The 19062-nt window shown below is 39.0% G+C and overlaps 1 long non-coding RNA gene across 4 annotated transcripts in view; it reads left to right on the top strand.

The window, feature by feature from the left end:
- Window positions 1–19062, top strand: part of LOC131399221 (uncharacterized) — a 56119-nt gene that overhangs the window by 4867 nt on the left and 32190 nt on the right. For 2 of the 4 annotated variants that reach the window (XR_009217085.1, XR_009217086.1), the window contains 4 exons: window positions 3387–3508; window positions 4557–4655; window positions 8283–8378; window positions 9526–9614. This is a non-coding gene — a long non-coding RNA (uncharacterized LOC131399221). Of the gene's footprint in view, window positions 1–3386; window positions 3509–4556; window positions 4656–7663; window positions 7828–8282; window positions 8379–9525; window positions 9615–19062 lie in introns of those variants that run through there. The other 2 variants (XR_009217087.1, XR_009217088.1) reach the window with 2 other exon arrangements.

Below are 19062 nucleotides of genomic sequence, written 5' to 3'. Positions count from 1 at the left end.
AGAACTCTTCTGGGTCATCAGCTTATTGTATGTGGGAGAATGGAGAAGGGCCAGCCCCTTCCCTGACTAGTGGGGACAGTCCCAAGTCCCCCTAACACCGAGGACCGGTTCATTTCAGTATCATTCAGCTCCTCCAGGAGAGGACACAGCCCCCCGCCTGTTCTCTTGGGATTTAAAGGTTGAAGGTACTTTCAGAGGCAGAGCAACAACCACTGAAATGTGGGTGTCTTTAAAACAGCACTACCCAGGATCATTTCGTGCCACAGGCAGGGGCTGCCTTTCTACATTCTGGAGGAACAGGGAACATTTTATGCTTCTCTTCTTGAGGTGTCTTTTAACCAAATTTTAGGAACTTGTAGTTTTCTAGTTCAATCTCTGGGATTGCATCAGCTCTAAGTGGGGAAAACCATGTAAAAGATCAAAACGTGCACGTGGAGACGACAAGGACTGAGGAAGGTCATTTGCAAATGGACTAAAGGCAGGCATGACTTTCCCTCTTGAGGCCCCTCTAGGGGCTCTGTGTTCACCCCTGATCTAGCTTTGAATCCGCCTTTGATCCTTGATCAGGACTCTGAATTCCTTTTCCTGCTTGTTTTGTATCCAGGAGGAAAGATTTGTGACGCAGCTTTTAAGGCTACTGCTGGGCCTCGTTCCATAAACATGACTGTTCCCTGTGGAGTAGGATTTTCAGCACCCCTGCCTTTCTTATGCAATTCCCTTTAGGGCAGATATTCCCTAGAAGGCCAACAGCCTCCTCCCTGGCTTGGCCTGATGGATCCCGGGTGAGCTCTACTTTGCCAGGATAAGGGACCATAATCTTGGTCAGTGAGTGACCTCACACTGTCCCTTGCTGTCCAAGGTGACTTCTGAGCCCATGTCATTCTGTGGTCCATGGTCTTGGACAATCTTCCAGTTTACACACTAAGTGTTGATGTTACCAACTCGTCCAAATGGGGCAACTGGGCCCGAGACCTTAAAGTGTGTTGGCCTTGGGTGGTTGTGATTTTTTCCTCAATCGTGTGCTGTGGTTACATTACCACCACCTGCTGGGGTGGGAACACTGTTTGGAGCTTTGAAAGATGAGGCAGGACAGGGGTGTGGGGGGCTCCAGCAGGGAATGCCATGGAACTGATGATCCATGGACGTGCATGAGCACAGTCTTACCAATTAAAATACTGAAATGCTTCCCATCTGGTGGTGGTGTGGTGATCATTTCAATATACACTCAAACATTGAATCATTACATTGTACCCCTGAAACTAATATAATTTTGTATGTCAACTTTACCTCAATAAAAAAAAAACACAACAGACAAAACAATTTTAATATTATAAATGAGTTCAGTGAATCCCTGAAAGTGCCCCATTCCCATATGGAAGTTACAAGAAGCAGAGAGGATGAAGTAAATGGAAGAAAGTTGTATAAAACACTATTCAAATTAAAATCGTTTAAGTTGCTATCAGCTCCTTGTGGCAAAGTTCTATGAGCACTGATCTTCTTTCACATTTTTCCGGGAAAAGCATATTTTCAGATCCAACCCATAATAGTTTCATCATTTCCTCTAATAAGACAATTTCAACTTAATAAATAAAACCAAAGGTATCCCTTATGTATGAATAAAATTAGTGAACTCTACAGAGAAAAGAGCATATTTGCACAATCTCAATAATGGAAACAGAAGAACTGAATGATGGTAAAGTCTCATTCAAGCTTATCTTTGAAAGCCAGTAAGACCAGGCTGTCTTTTCAAGGATGTGTGTAGAGCTGTCAGCCTTGAAAGATAGAAATAGTGGCCTCCTCTGGAGCAAAGGGCAGGCTTGCTTACTGCCCAGTATAATACAAATAACACACCCCCAAGGCAATGTTTAGCAGACATCCTGCCCGTTATCAAAGATTTGAGTTCCTTAGGCTCTGAGATCTTGCAACCCTCTGCATGTCACCTGCCCCACACTGTATCACACTGTAGGAAGTGAGATTCAGTGAACCGGTGCAAATGCTGATACTCTGGCCACTGCTATTGCTGTGTCATTAAGTTCTTTGTCTCTGACCCATGGGTATCGTGTCTTTTGCCATCATCTATAAGACCATGGTAGGCTGACATTAGCTAGCAGGTAAGGTAAAATATCAGACCTTTCACAGTTCCCGTCAAGCCCTTAAAGTAACTAGTAGTCTTAGGAACAGAGAGCTATCCAGAACAATATGCATGGATGGTCTTCATAGAAGACTTCATGCAACCAAAACTAATAAGTCTCCCTGATCTCTTTTATTTCTACCCCAATTAGAAGGAAAGGCACCAAGCTATTACAGAACTAGGGATTATGAAAGCCACCTGGAGACCTAGTGACCAGAAACTTCCCATGGGGAGCAAAGACAGATGGGCATATTTCCAAAATGGACCCATATGCCTCCCTATCATCCAAAAGACAGTACATTATCTTAATTTATGATGATTTGAGTCATTAAAATCTTGTGATGGGCCAAAGATAGATTTCTAAGAGGAGTGAGGCACATGGCAGTTGTAAGCAGAGTAATACATTTGGTGAAAATCATACGCTGAACTAAACTTAGTGTTCTAATCAATTATAAGCTACAACAAATTTAATTAGGTCAATTAAATGATATTTAATGGTATCCTTAATTATTACTCTGCAATAATGAACAAGAAACTCAGGTAGATAACTATAATTGGTCTTACTTTGAAACATGATAGTCAGGACTATTTGAGATAAGCTGGAGAGAAGGAAGGGTAGAAATAGATAAAAGTTAGCTGCTCTGAAGCCACTCTCAAGACCCCTGGATCTACATGTACCCCAGGAGATCGAGGCAGACGGCTGTGTACCTAGATCCTCCTGCACTGTGGTTCTCAGGGATGTCACAGGGCTGAAACAGCTTCCTGAATCGTGTTTACACGTCCATGTGTACAATACCTCTGACCATGGGGATGAACCACCATTCAATCATCCCTTACACCCCTCTAATTAACAATTAGATTTCAAAATCACTGTATCATTACATTATCATTTATTCCTCAAACCGGTGGGATGCGGAGCTAAAAGAAAATCAAATTTCAATGGCTTCTTTTCTTTGAAGGACTCGGATGTTCTTTCACACTTGGAATCCGGATTAGAAGATAAATCCATCAAATCAATGGAAAAAAACTTAAGAAATAGACAGAGGGATATTTCATACATATATACACAGTTTGCACTTTGGCAAAAATAGAGTTATATTTTAAAAAATTAGAAATTTTTGAAATTTTATAGATATTAAATACTTTGTTCTGCTTATACTCCCTTTGGTTTACCAAATGAAACTCATTCTTTAATGGGCATTTCTAGCATTCAGTGCTAGTAACACCAGCTTTTTTAAATTCTTATATTTTCCAGGTCAAAGAACAAGAGCAGAGGTCATCAAAAGGTCAAGTCTAATCTACCTACAGATGTGGCAGGCTTAGCTATGGATGTTCAAGCCAGACATTGCCAGGAGAACCACATCTCTTCACCCATAGGTGAGTTTTTACTAGTAATCACAGAGACTTAATGATATCAAAGGAAATTCTTTATTAAGAACTAAAGTTATAGATTCCTATCTTGGGTTCATTACTTTGAATTTTTGAAGCAAATCATATATATAGATTGGACCATGTTCAATTCTATGATCTTTAGAAGATGCAACCTACAGCTGAAGAGAAATAGATACAACATCAATATCTTATCCTCTCTGAAGGCCAACTGAGAGCCCCTGGAGTCAGAAGTTTTCAAGACAAGAAAAATTCATCCTCCTGAACAGAAAGAGTAGAGGCTATTCAAAGATACAACTTTAAATTTTTAACATGACTTGTTAGAATGTGATGGAGCGAGCATAATATGTTCTAAGTTTCATAATTTTTCTCCAGAATACTGAGATGGATGAGCTTGAAGTCCAGTTTCCCCATAAATGTCATTATTCAGTGATAAAATTAATTTCCCTATAAAATAATTCCCATAAAAATGTTAAAAATGTATCATAGTCTCTGACTAAAAGGAAAGGAAGCAAATTGAGCAATTGAATACCAGTTTAATAAATTCCATACAAGGATCTTATTGCAGCATTATGTATAATAGTGAAACTGGATGTAATCCTGTTTCTATCAAAGAAGATATAAACAGATCATGGTATACCTATTCTTTGGAATACCTCTAAAACTTCTAAAAAAGTAAGTTAGAGTGATGTGTACTGATAAGGAGAGAGGTCTATGATATATGGTTTGGGAAACAGCAAATTGCAAAACGATGTCGTTATGTAATTTGTGTTTAAAAAAAAAACTTTGTGTATATATAAATTCATAGGAAATTTCCAGAAGAATAAGCCGCAACCTCTTAACAATAGTTCATTCTGAGTAGGGGAGTGAGTTTGCAGAGAAGGAAGGTTTCACTTTACTCTACATAGATCAGTATAATTTGACTTTTATTACAGTGTGTATTTGTTTCATAATTAGAAAAATGAGTGATGTGACCGTTTGGTGCAGGGCAACAGTATTATGTTCACCAGTCTCTGTTCTCTATGTTACTGCACAGCATGGACTGTAGGAGAAAGCCCAGAGGAGCAATGAAGACAAAGAAGACATGACACCTGCAAAAAGTCAGTGGAGTATTTCTACATAAGAAACATTCCAGGTGAGTTACAGTCAGTATCTTCCACTGCTCCAGCTCTCGCAATGAACCTAGAACCTGCCCAGGGTAAGCCGGAAGACCACACCCCGCTAGTCCACTCCCTGCCCGGAGCCGGTTTGTGCAGGGTGACTGCCATCAAGCAGACAATGGACTCAGGATGCAGTGTGTGCCTTTGGGGAGGCTGGCAGAGAGGCACAAAGTGGAACACCAGCTAAGTGCACACACCTGAGAGGCGGAATTCCAGGTGGAGACTCAAAATGTACTAAGAAACTGTGTGAAGTGAAGGAAGCTACTCGACCTCTCTGATCCTCAGTGTCCCCTCCTGTAAAATGGGGATCACAGGCCTACTTCATAGAGCTGTTGGGGAAGATACATAAAAGTTCCTGTGACAGGCAGTGTCCACATTATTAACAAAGTCATATTCGACTTCCAAATAATTGATGAAAAGTATAATGTTAATGAAACCAAAGACGAGCTACCCAGCTTCAGAAGCAGCACCAGCAGCATGAGAATGAGAGGAACTCCAAGTAAGCAGGGTTCTTCACAGCTCCACTGGAGAGGACGAACACGGGGTACACCAGGTACACTGTTGTACAGTGACTCGTGTAGTGAGGGTGGGTCCCTAAAGACACTGTGAAATACAGTTACACACAGTGGCTCCTAGGAAACAATTACAAAGCAATCAACGCAGCAGTTAGGAATGGGCAATAGGCGAGCAGAGGAGGGTCAGAGCCACAAAATCTGACAGAAAACACTGAACCACGAGCTCCCAGCTCTGTCAACGGCTGCAGTAGTTGCACCAGGAGATCAAACGTCTGAGACAGCCATTGTGGGGACTGCTGGGAGCACAGTGGTCACTGCAGCCACACCCCAACAGCAGTTGCATCGGAGCACACAGACCCAGAGACTTTCCTCTCCATTAATCCTTGTTTTAAGATGATGAATATCCTCATGTTACAATGTCTCCTTCCAACACTTGTGGACGAGTGTCATCAGAACCCCCTGAAGAGGGGACAGGCCAGAGTAGGATGGAACACTGGGGGCTGGGGGAGCTGCGCTGCACTTGACCACACGGACTATCACCCGGGTCTATTGAACACGAGAGAAGAACCCGAGGATGTGGTCTAAAGAGAATTCCCCATCTTGCCACATTCAGAGACACTGCAGAGTTTCTCACCCGTTCTTTACAAAAATGTTAAAGAATTCGTGTCGTTAATCATAAAGAGGCAAATTCTTGACATAATTACAGAGTCCAGTTTCCAGGAGCAGATTTTTCAGTTGTTTTGATAATATCCCACATTCAGGAATCAGAAATGTAACCTATTGGGGTGTGTAATATAAACAAGGACTTTTTTTCATGTAGATCAACACCCAGATTTTTAGAGAGGACATAAATCGTGAAAGCTGCTAATCATTCCTCTACAGGTTTCAATAAGACTTTTAAGTTAATTTACCAATCTCAGGAAAAGAGAACTTGGCAATTCAAATTTTTTGTTTCTGCATTCAAGCGTACAGTACAGCCAACAGAATGAGCATAAAAAAAATTAACAAGAAGTTCTTGCTTGCATTTCATCTTTTTCAAATAAGCAGGATATTTTATGTTCTGTTCCTTTCACTACTCTAATCAATTTTTAAAGAATACGGTACATCTGACTATCCCTAGGCGTGTTTATCCAGGAACCTTGCCAGAATCCAAAACGGAATTGTTAATGCTGATGAGTTTCAAATGCTGCACAAGTGCTGTCTACCTTGAACATCCCTTACCCAAAGCTGGACCACTGTTCTCTTCCTGAGGGATCAGAGTCTCCAGCCGTGTCCCTGAGAGACTGGTCACTCAGGCCTCAGCTGAGATTAGGTGATCAATCTAAAGGGAAAAATTGTTAAGCTATTATCATCTTAAGGATGTTGTTTCGGAGTCCTCTGCACTGGAATGTGTTGGTGAAAATGACCTAATAGATACTTGCCTGAGAATGAGGTTGTTCCCCTCTGCTCTTAATGGATCCTGGGGAAACCAGTGATTAACCTCACAGATGTCTCAACTTCCACATCTGTGAAAAAGGCAAGAAACAGCCAATGTTACCAAGCTGAAAAGCTCTTAAGTTGTGCTTGCAAGAGGGACCACAAGGGCAAATGTCTCCCAAAAGCTGATGAAATGATGGCACTTTGGCTGGAGAAGACAGAGGGCAGCAGGCAAAGTGGAAAGTTTCTGGGATGTCAAACCAGTTCCTATAAGCAGTTTAGAGAAGCACTTGAACCTGGACTAGGTAGGAGGCTATGAAAAGACCCACAGGCACACAGGTGGGAGGAGGATTCAAGCAATAGGGGGAGGCCGTGGGGAAGAGGTGCGAGTCAGGTTTCAATTTTGGACAAAACCAGTTGCATGCTGCAGGCCAGCAGTTGCCATGCAGCTGCCATGCCTTCCTAACTCTCTGGTCCCCCTCGTCTCGTCACATCCCTCCAAGACTCAGTCAACGTGGAGCGGGTGCAGGACCAGAGTCCACAGCCAACGGCGGTTTGGCCCTCGACAAAGCTCACACCGCCCTGCTCCTACCCCCAGGCCTAGGCACCGCCCCATGCCCAGAGCATCCTGAGAGTTGTAGTCCTGCAGCCCTACAGGTTGCCAGCTAGGAGCAGTTAAGAGACGAAAGCTCCTAGCATGCACAGTTTGTGGCCCCCACTCTCGCCTTGTTCCTCCGGCCCTGGGCCCCACCCCTCTGCTTCTCCACCCCACCCTCTACCCCACCTCTTCTCTATACCACGCCTACTCTCCATGTCCTGCCCACCAGAGTTTTCATAGTGTGGTTGGGCTGCATCCATTAAGGCTGGTACTCAGGTAGGGGTGGGGCTCACCAGCCTGGTTATTGCTGAGGATGCTTGCAGCCCTGGTGGAAGCACCCTGGCCAGTATTTGAAATGTAAATTCAATATCTAAAATGGAAATACCGGGTGCCAGGCATCCTGGAATTTGCCTTTTCAAGGCCACCTGTCCTATCATCCCCTCCATCCCTCCAGGCTGCCATGATCCTCCCTCTGAACCCCATGGTCAGTGTCGCTGCAGAGATCCTCCCTTTGGACCCTGCCTGCCTGAAGGGCCCATACCTTGATCAGACGTCTTAGAACGACTGCCCTTAGCCATGTCATAAAAAGGAGAAAACATCATATTTGACAACCCCAATTCCTGCATTATACAGACAGGAAAATCAGGTGCACTTGTAAGTGACCCTTAAGCCACTTCATGGGACCACACGCATGCCCCTTCTCCCATACTGCACACAGGCTTGTTCACTGGATTTCCTTATCCCAGTGTGGACCTCTTGGCCTCATTAACACAGGCAACAACACTGAAACTTCCCATTGGTCCTTCCCACAATGTTAGGCAAGTTTGTGCAGGAAGGTAATATACAATTTCTGCTCTACTATAGGGCTGGCTTCTTGGGAACTAGTTTTAATATCCCTGTTTAAATATACCCTCAGAATCACAAAATAATTAAGCAAAATAATTTGTTGTTGTGGGGGTTATGGTGGTAATTCTCTGAAGTCGTTTTTCCATTTAGCTTTTCTGATTGACTCCAAATACTACAGCACCACACGCTTCTCAGTTGCGTGGATGCACATCTCCACTTCTTTGCAGGGAGGACGCACAACAGCAGAATACCCGTGGCCTGACTTTCTGGAGCATCAGTATTACTACAAGATTTGGAAAAACCAAAGTTAGGTCATTTCCAAGGTAAAGAATTAAAAATTTAAAACTAAGATGAGGTGGGAAAATCACATGCCATTAATAATTGTCAGTAATCTGTGCCTGAAATGTCAGACTTTCTCTGAGAAAGAACTTGGAGACCATATTTCCCATTGTTTTAAATAGGAAAAATTAGAAATCATAGTAAATCTATCGAAAAACTCTAGCAATTTCCTCACTCACATTATGGCACCTAGACATAAGTTCCGAACATCAGGTGTTCCTCATTTTTTTCCTCATTCAACCCAGTCCCACAGGTCTTGAGTGCATGCTGTGAACACGGCATTGTGCTAGGTGTCAAGGCCTTGGTAAGCATTGTGGTGGGGGTGGACCTTGCTGGAAAAAGCATCATAAAACCTCAAAGCCATGCCACTTACCAAATTGAGGCAAAAATGGAAAGACCTAGGGGCCAACGCAAGGATGAGGGCATTAATAGACACTTGGAAGTATTAAAATCCATCTAATGGTGTCATAAGTGAATGTGTTCCACTTTAAAACAAAACACTGCTGTTATTCTTAGATATTGAGTTAGTATCTTTGTGCAAATATGCAGGATTTAAAATGGTTATTGATTTGTAACATGTGTACAGAAATATATGCAGAAGTCATCCACGTAAATCTCAAAGAATTATTACAAAGTGAACACACTTGTGTGACCAACAACTAGCACCAGCTTCACTCAGGTCCCAGCAATCCCTTTCTCCCTCCTTCCTCCCCAAAGGTAACTGATATCTTACCAGCAAACACTGTATATCGAGTTTGTCTTCTTATACAAGTGTTTTATCACAGAACAATTTAAACAATATACAAAATAAACAAAATAGCATGGTAGGCCTGTCACCCAGCTTCAACAACTACTAATCATCTGCCATTTTGGTTTCATCCACACTCCATCCCATTTCCACCTCACTTTATTATTCTTTTAGTACTTTGTGTGTGTGGGGGGAGTAAGACGTACAACAGTGAAAGGCACAAATCTCAACCGTACAGTTTTGGCAAATAAACATGCCCATATAGCTTTCATCTCTTTAAGAATAGAATATTTCCATCACCCCCAGAAAACTCCTTCCTGTTCCTTCCCAGGCAATTTTTTCGTTCCCCCGAGGCAACGCTTGTTCTGGTTTTTTCAGCATAGATTCATCTTGGCTGAAATCATCCCACGTGTATTGTTTTCTGTCCAGCTTGTCTCCCTCTGCACGAGGTTGATGAGTGTCTTTCAGCATGTGTGTGTCAGCGTTTGCTCTTCAGCAGGGCTGAGGGCGATCTGCTCTGTGGTTCCCCTGCAGTGCGCTCATCTTCCTCCTGGGGACATGCAGGTCATCTCCTGTGAACAGTCTTGTACAAACTTTTTTGGTATGCTGTTTAATTTCTTTATTAGCATTTAAGTTACACACCTTTGCACTTTTTAGTGGTTGGTCCAGATTACAATATGCATCTTTAACATATCACAGCCTACCTAGACTTAATAGTTCACCAATTTAATCAATGTAAATATGGAAGCCTTGCTACAGAACAGTTCCATCTACCTCTGTCTGTCCTTTGTGCTATTGCTGTCATAAATTTTACAACTACCCATGTTATAAATCCCACAATACAGTGTTATAATTTTTGCTTTAAATAGTCATAGGTCTTTTAGAGAAATTAAGATAAAAAAGTTAAGTATTTGGAAGGAAATGCTTTGAGACTCTGCAAATGTACTGTCTCTTCTTTAAGTTTCATCCACAGTTTTTGCATTCACCGGTCAGTCTTTTCCACAGTAATTATTACTGTGGTGTTCTAGTGGCGATTTTCTATTTCATGCTGTCCAGCCGCATTTATTATTTGGAATTCTGGGAGGAAGATTCCCTGCCCTCCCTCTCCCTTTCTTCCTCCTTTCTTTCTCTCTTTTTCTCATTCTTTTTTTCCCCTTTTTCCTTTCTTCCTTTCCTTCCTTTCTTATTTAATCTTTTTTATATCAGTATAGCCTCGTGGATATTTATTTTGTTCTCTGGGTAATAATCCAATGCTACCATTATTTATTTTGTTGCTCACAGTTTTCCAGCTTGAGCCATTGGGAAGTCTTTCAGATTGATTCCTTTTGACACGTCCCATCATTTTCTGTGTTTTTTTTTTAATTGACTTTCTTACTTTCTGGCACTACAAGATGATCCAGGCTCATCTTGTATTTTCCATCTCCAGCCCTAGAATTAGCCATTTCTCCAAGAAAACCTGGTTCTTTTTATTTGAGAATGATATTTAGAAAACAAGATCTGGGAGCGAGGTGTGCTTATTAATACTAGAGTGTCACTGCTTCTAGACCCTCTCAGCAGAGTTTGGAAATGTATGTATGAATATAAACTCAGGTATACACATCTATCTACCAATCTATCAATCTATCTATCAATCTATCTATTTAGTAGACATATTAAAAGTGACATGGATTCATACTGATACTTCCAACTCCAATCGAGCACCACAGAGTTTATTCTAGCATTCTCCTTTTGTTTATTTGTAATTTCTTTCACCAACAGTGAGAAACTTAACTCCAATTACCTATAATATATTTACTAATGTGTCAACTACTTTCAGAATTGCTAATCCATACCCTTATGAAAAACAAATTCACCACCTAGAGTACAGTGTTTGGGTCCAGTACTTTAGTTTTACAGTATCCCATCAAAACACTGTCTTCCAAAGTTACATAGGTCGGGACATTTCATCCCCACCCCTTCAGTGTGGTTTTGTCACATGCTTGTAATACAGTGGGATTCATTTTTCACTGCATTCTATCTGGGTTCCCCAGCATTCTGATTGATTTTTAAAATTTGCAGAGTAAAATTCACTCTTTTCGGTGTACAGTTCTATGGGTTTTGACTTCATGGTAATGTATCCATGTCCACAGTACTATACAGAGTTGTTTTTTTCACCTCCAAAATTCTCTCATGCTATCCCTTTGTATTCAACCCCTTCCCCTACTCCATCCCTTGGCAACCACTGATCATTTTCCATCCTTGTAATTCAACCTTTCTAGAAAGTCATATAAATGGAATCATATACTGTACAGCCTTTTGAATCGGGCTTCCTTCACTTAGAGAAATGTATCCAAGATCCATCTATGGTGTTGTGTGAATCAAGTGTTTATCCTGGGGCTGGCCCCATGGCTTAGTGGTTGAGTGCGTGCGCTTTGCTACTGGCAGGCCAGGTTCAGATTCAGGGCACACACCAATGCACTGTTTCTCCTGCCATGCTGAGGCCACGTCCCACATACAACAACTAGATGGGTGTGCAACTATGACATACAACTATCTACTGGGGTTTTGGGGGGAAAAGGAGGACGATTGGCAATGGATGTTAGCTCAGAGCCGGTCTTCCTCAGCAAAAAGAGGAGGATTGGCATGGATGTTAGCTCAGGGCTTATTTTCCTCACAAAAAAAAAAAAAAGAGTTTATCCTTTTTATTGCCAAGTAGTATTCTAATGTCCCAGTGTCCACAGTTTCTTTCCCCATTCACCTGATGAAGGACATTTAGTTTATTTCCAGCTTGTGGCAATTATGAATAAAATGGCTATCAATATTCACACAAAGATTTTTGTTTAAACATTAGTTTTCAATTTGCTTCAGTAAATACCTAGGAGTGAGATATCTGAGTCATATAATAAGTGTATGTTTAACTTTATAAGAACCTGCTCATCTGTTTTCTGAATGCAACTATCATGTTGCATTCCCAGTTCTAATTGCTCCTACTCCTCACCAGCATGTGGTATTTGCAATTTTATTTTTTATTTCAGCCAGCAAATAGTTGTGTGGTATCTTATTGTGGCTTCTGTTTCCATTTTGAAAGTGAGTTCTGCTAAACATAGAATCCTGTGTTGACTTTTGGGTTTTCTTTCTGCACTTGAAAGATGTAATTTCGTTGTTGAGTTGTTTCTTTTGTTTTTGATAATATATCATCCATCATTCACATTATTTCTCCCTGTATGTAATGTCTTCCCCTGTATATCTATATTTCCCTGACTGCTTTCAAGATTTTCTTTTTATCTTTGGAATTTAGTAGCTTGACTATCATGTACCTAAGTAGGGTTTTATTTTATATTTTATTTTGTGGGTTTGCTGACTTTCTTGGATCTAAAATTTTAGATTTTCCACCAAATTTTTGAAATTTTATGCTATTACTTATTGATTTGCATTTCTGCCTCATTTAATTTTTCTGTCTCTCTCCTCTCTGCTTGGGACTCAATCATCTCACAGGTCATAAGGCTCTCTTCACTTTTCTTCAAGATTTTTACATTCTTTTCTTCAGACTGGATAATTTCTATTGCTCTATCTTCATGTTTCTTCTACTGTTTCTAATCTACTGGTAAACTCAAAAGTATTTTTTTTATTTCATCTTCTTATTTGGTTCTTTTTTGTAATTTCCACTTCTCTGCTGAGTTTCCACGTCTGTTCATTCATTATGGGAATATTTTTCTTTACCACCATGATCATCTTTAGAATACCTGCTTTCTTATCCTTGTCTGCTAATTGCAACACCTTGGGGATAGTTTCTACTGCCTGCTTTTGGTCATATATGGATTATATTTTCCTATCTCTTCAAATCTCATGAGTCTTTTAAATTATGTACTGGAAATCATGAAAGATAGTTATAGAGACTCTGGATTCTATTGTATTCCTTTGAAGAGTGTTGTTATTTTTCTAGCAGGGAGTTAACTTGGCTGGACTAAAACTCCAATCCTATCTCATTTACAGTGGACATAGCTGAAATCCTCATTCAGTTCTTTCATCTTCCAACTGCTGTTTTTACACTAGGCCCTCTGTGGCCTACACTGCATGTGTGTTGTTCAAAGATCTGCCAATTTGGTGTGTGTGTGGGGGGGAGACTTACATGCATATTTTGAGATTTTCCTCTTTGTGGTTCCCTCCATTCCAGAATTTCTCCCCGAACTTTCCAGCTACTCTGTCAGCCCCAAAATATATCCTCTAACATTACAAGTAAGACTGTAGTTTTTCCACAGTCTGGGCCAAGTACAGATTTCGGAATGCTTTGAGGCAAAAGACTCAAGCTTGCAAATAGCTCCTGGTGCAATTCCCATCATTTAAGGGAAGACTCCCTCTCAGTTCTGCTTGTTTTTGGAAGTGATTTATACCTACACACATATACACATTTATTGTATCTGTATTAGATATAGATACATGAGTCTGTATAAGTATATATAATGATTTACGCAAATTTTATCATTGTTATCTGTGAGAGTGTTAATTCAACAAGCTACTCCACCATTACTGGAAGCCAGACCTCTGTTTTGTTCCTTTCTTGGATTTTATATAAATGGAATTATAAAATATATAGCCTTTTGAATATAATTTCTTTTATACAGCATTATGGTTGTGATATTCATCCATGCTATTGCATGTAGCTAGTGTTTGTTCATTTGTTGAAAATAATTAATTTTTAATGGTCATAAAATATGCATAACATAAAATTGTAACCATTTTTAAGTGTACAGTTCAGCGACATTCAATACATTCACATAATTGTGTAGCCATAACCTCCAACCATCCACAGAACTATTTTCACCTTGCATTGAAACTTTGTGCCCATTAAGCAACAACTCCCTGTTATCCCTCCCTCTTGCCCACCATTCTCTTTTCCATCCCTATAAATTTGACTACTTTAAGTACCTTATATGTGTGGAATCATATAGTATTTTTCCTTTTGTGACTGGCTTTATTTCACTTAGCATAAAGTCCACAAGGTTCATCCATGTCATAACATGTGTCAGAATTCCTTCCTTTTTAAGGGTGAATAGTATTCCACGATGTGTATACACCACATTTTTTTTTGTGAATTCATCCGTTGATGGACACCTGGCTTGCTTCCAGCTTCTGCTTATTTTGAATAATGCTGTGAAGAACACAGGAGTATATATACATCTTTATACTTCTGCGTTCAGTTCTTTTGGGTGTATTCCCATAAATGGTGTTCTCAGATTCATTTTCTCACATGTAGGAGGGTTCTGCACACCTCCAACAAGCAATTCTTGGAATATCATCTGGTCGCTAGATAATTCAACTCAATTTGATGCTGTCAACCCAGAGATACATCAGATTCCACAGGTTGAGGGCTCAGTCCCATAAGTCTGCACACCCACCTAACCTCACCTCAACTTCAGATGCCAGTTACAAGCCCAAGTTTTACCTGTACTTCTGACTGACTGGCTATAAACCAGAGGTTCCCACAACCTCCTCCTTGGGTTTGATTAATTTGCTAGAGTGGCTCACAAAACTCAGAAAAACATTTACTAGATCACCAGTTTATTATAAAACGATATAATTGTGAGAAGGGGCACAGATCTTTCATGTCATATCCAGATGCACCACTCTCCAAGCACTCCTTGTCATTGCCAACCTGGAAGCTCTCTGAACCGCCTTCTACTGGGATTTTTATGGAGGCTCCCTCACATAGGCATGATCAATTATTAACTCAGTTTCCAGCCACTCTCCTCTCTCTGGAGGATAAGGGGTAGTGCTAAAAATTCCAAGCTTCTAATCAGGGTTTGGTCTTTCTGGTGACCAACCCCCATCCAGGAGCCATTTAGGAACTCACCCAGAGTTGCCTCAATAGAACAAAAGATTCTCCTAGTATTCTTATCACTGGGTAAATTACAAGGGTTTTAGGAACTCTGTGCCAAGAACTGGAGGCAGAGGCCAATAAATATATTTTTTATTATTTCAGAACCCATAATTGGAATTTCTAGATCATATAGTATTTCTATTTTTAATTTTTGAATGAACTGCCATACTGTTTTCCACAGTTTTATATTCTCACCATCAGAGCACAAGGGTTCCAATTTCTCAACATCCTTGCCAACACTTGTTATTTTCTGATTTTGTGATGGTAATTATCTTAATGGGTGTGAAGAGGTATCTCATTGTGGTTTTATTTTGCATTTTCCTGATACTTAGTGATGTTGAGCATCTTTTCATGTGTTTCCTGGTCATTTTATATCTTCTTGGAGAAATGTCTATTCAATTTCAATTTGCATTTTTAAATTGGGTTGCTTTTTTATTTTTGAGTTGTAGGAGTTATTTATTCTAGATATTAATTCCTTATGAGATATGTGATTCGCAAATATTTTCAACCATTCCATGGTTTCCCTTTTTACTCTGTTGATAGTATCTTCTGATACAGAAAACTTTTGCATTTTGATGAAGTTCAATTTGTTATTTTTTTTGTTACTTATGTCTTTGGTGTCATATTAAAGGAATCATTGTCGGCAATGACATTTGGACCCAAATTTTGGAACCGAAAACACAGGTTTTACCCTGTGTTTTCTTCTAAGGATTTTATAACTTCAAGTCTAACATTTATATCTTTGATCCATTTTGAGTTAATTTTTGTATATGGTGTAAGATAAGGGTCCAACTCATTCTTTTGTATGTGGGTGTCCAATTATCCAGCACCATTTGGTACAAACTTATCCTTTCTCCAATGAATGGTCTTTGCACCCTTGTCAAAAATCATTTGACCATATATGCAAAGGTTTATTTCAGGGCTCTCTATACTATTTCCTTAGTATATTGTGTGTAGTTATGCCAGTACCACACTGTTTTGATTACTTTGTAGTAAGTTTTGAAATCAGAAAGGGTGAGTTCTCTAACTTTGTTCTTCTTTTTCTAGATTGTTTTAGAGATTTAGGGTCCCTTGAGAGTCCATATGAATTTTAGGATAGATTTTTCTATTTTTGCAAAAAATCATTGGAATTTTTACCTCCTTGAGTAAGTCGATTCTTAAGTATTTTATTCTTTTTGATGTTATTGTAAATAAAAATGTAAAGTTTGTAAATTTCCTTTTCAGATTATTTATTATTAATGTATAGAAGAACAAGTAATTTTTGCATGTGGATTTTGTGTCTCATTACTCTGCAGAATTTATTAGTTTTTACAATGTTTTTGTGGAATTTTTAGGGATTTCAACATATAAGATATTATGTGTAAACAAATATAATATTTCTTCTTCCTTTCCAATTTGGATGCTCTTTCTTTTTATTGCCTAATTGCTTTCGCTAGAACGTCTAATACCATGTTGAAAAGTGGTGGTGAAAGTGGGCCTTCTTGCCTTTTTCCTGATGTTAGAGGAAAAGCTTTCAGTCTTTCACCATTGAATATGATGTTCTCTGTGGATTTCTATATATGGCTTTTATTTTGTTGAAGTAGCTTCCTTTTACTCTGAGGGTTTTCTAGTGTTTTTAACATGAAAGCATGTTTAGTTTCGTCAAACGCTTTTTCTGCATCCATCGAGACGATCATGTGTTTTTTTCCTTCATTCTGTTAATGTGGTTTATTACGTGGATTCATTTTCATATATTGAAACATCCTTGCATTCCAGAAATTAATCCAACTTAAAAATGATTTATATCCTTTTAATATGCTGCTGGATTTGGTTTGTTAGTATTTATTATTTATAATGATACTATTTATAATATTTATTATTGAGGATTTTTGTATCAATATTTGTCAAAGATATTGACCTGTAGTTTTCTTTTCTCTTAGTGTCTTTGGCTTTGATATCAGGGTAGTGCTAACCACATAGGATGACTTTAGAAGTATTCTCTCCTCTTCAACTTTTGAGCGAGTTTGAAAAGAATTGGTGTTAGTTAATTGAAAAAAAGTCTTTGGGCCCAGGAATAAATTCAGCATAAAATAAATACAAATAAATATTTTTTAAAAATGTGAAAAAGTTTTTTTACTAAAAAAATTAAAAATGAAGCAAGTACATCACTTATCACTTTATTTCTAAAAAGTTTTTTTAACCTACTAGTAAGCATGAACAAATTGTTAGAATTAAAATGACTCGTGTTAATTTTCTTCATTGTAAATTTTCTGACATAATTATATGATGCCGTCATGTATGACATCTTTTATGAAAAAAATGGTCATTTTTTGTAGTATTTGAGAATATTATGAATTTTCCCAGTGGTCTCTGACAAAACTCTGATATGCAAAGTTATCTTTTCAACATATATGTCTTTACCAAATTAACAAACTCTGTCAGGTGCTAATTAATCAACTACTTTTCATATGATTCAGGTTCTCCATCACCGACTTCCTTAACCATCAGGAAATTCTACAACTTCTGCAAAATTAACAATTTTACCTTACACTCTATTTATCTCATGTGGTTTAAAACATCCAAAAATCATTGATAAACTGACCCTGCCCAAACTAAACCATGGTGAATTATAAAAGATGGTCTCTGTTAAGTGGAGAGGGATTTCAGGTTGAACTTAATTTTATAAATGGTCAATTTATTACGGTGTATTGTCCTGTTATGTATTTTATTTCTTTTTTAAAGAAATGATAGTTGAGGGCACTTAGATAATAAGAAGTTGAGAAAATAAGGAACTCATATACTCTGTAAGCTTCAAATGTTTTCAAGCATAAGATACAATAAGAACTAAAAGTAAGAAATGGCAGAGGAAATAGAGATAAGGGGATGAAATTGCAAAACTGAATCTATAATAATATCTCAATGGCTAGCGTTGTGGTGCCAAGAAAGTGGTGAAGTCAAAGAATTCATAAAGATGATAATAAACACACTACAAAGGAAAGAAACTGAAATTTTTATAGAGAGGATTTTTACAATGATATGACAGATAGAGAACAGAGAAGAGAAGTTGGAGTGAGAGACTATCTGCTTCTTAAATTATTTCCACTGTAGAGAACAAAAAACCAATTTGCTGAAATCTTTATTCCCCTCTATGACCCTATCTTTACCTGCAAAATCTCAGCCCTGAATCGATGTCAGAGTCGAGATTTTCCATCTCTGGGGAACAGAGCAATTAAGCTCATCTGAAACCTCAAGTGCCCAACCTGTGAAATATGGCCGACCATCCATTCTCACAGAGGAGCCAACTGGAGGTAGGATTTTTGGTTCTGAATTCAGCTAAACATCTTCAAAGAATTGTACCTGGTCTTCCTTATCCAGGGCTATCAGTGAAGTGCTGGCTGACTTTCAGAGAAGAGCAATTCACAGTCAGCTGGGACATTTTCTGTTGAGCTCTCTAGAGAAGGATGTGAGGCTTGTCAGTAAGAGATGATTTCTATGAGAGTTATATTTTTTTATTTTATTCAGAGGTTTATAAAGAAATTTACATGATAAGTATTATTATCAAGAAAAATGGTTGTGTATTCCTTGGTCATTTAAGCAAAATCTTCCTCTCAGAGCCTGCCCATAGACAAAGCCAAGATTTAATCTGCAAGAGTCTGCCAGGCACTCTGTTGTCCATGGGAATCCCTCAAGTTGGCAGCCTGTTCCCTTGTGTCCTGTGCTGGTGTTCAATCTTCCATCTCTTCAGGGTACCACTAGACAGAGGCCTATCAGATCCTCAAGGGACTTGACATTTGAGAAATGTACTTTTCATTATCTTTAGACTTCTACACTTTTCAAAAAACTCTCAGCATGTCCAGTAATTGTGCAGCAGTATACCCAACAGTAAGGTTCTCACCATTGAAAGTTGAAACAAATAAATTTTGAAAAGGAAAAAGTGATCTTTGCAATTTTGTACAGATTAACACTGTAAGTAATACACTTTATATATTACCAATTTTGAGATTATTTGTATTTAAAAATACTGCTTCAAAACCTTAAATCATTGTAAGTGGTAGAGTCTGATATCTGCTTTGGCTGAACCATT

Source organism: Diceros bicornis, chromosome 37 (assembly GCF_020826845.1).
Source record: "Diceros bicornis minor isolate mBicDic1 chromosome 37, mDicBic1.mat.cur, whole genome shotgun sequence".
NCBI lineage: Eukaryota > Metazoa > Chordata > Mammalia > Perissodactyla > Rhinocerotidae > Diceros > Diceros bicornis.
Note: the sequence above shows the minus strand (reverse complement) of the source record. Positions and strands in the feature narration are given on the sequence as shown.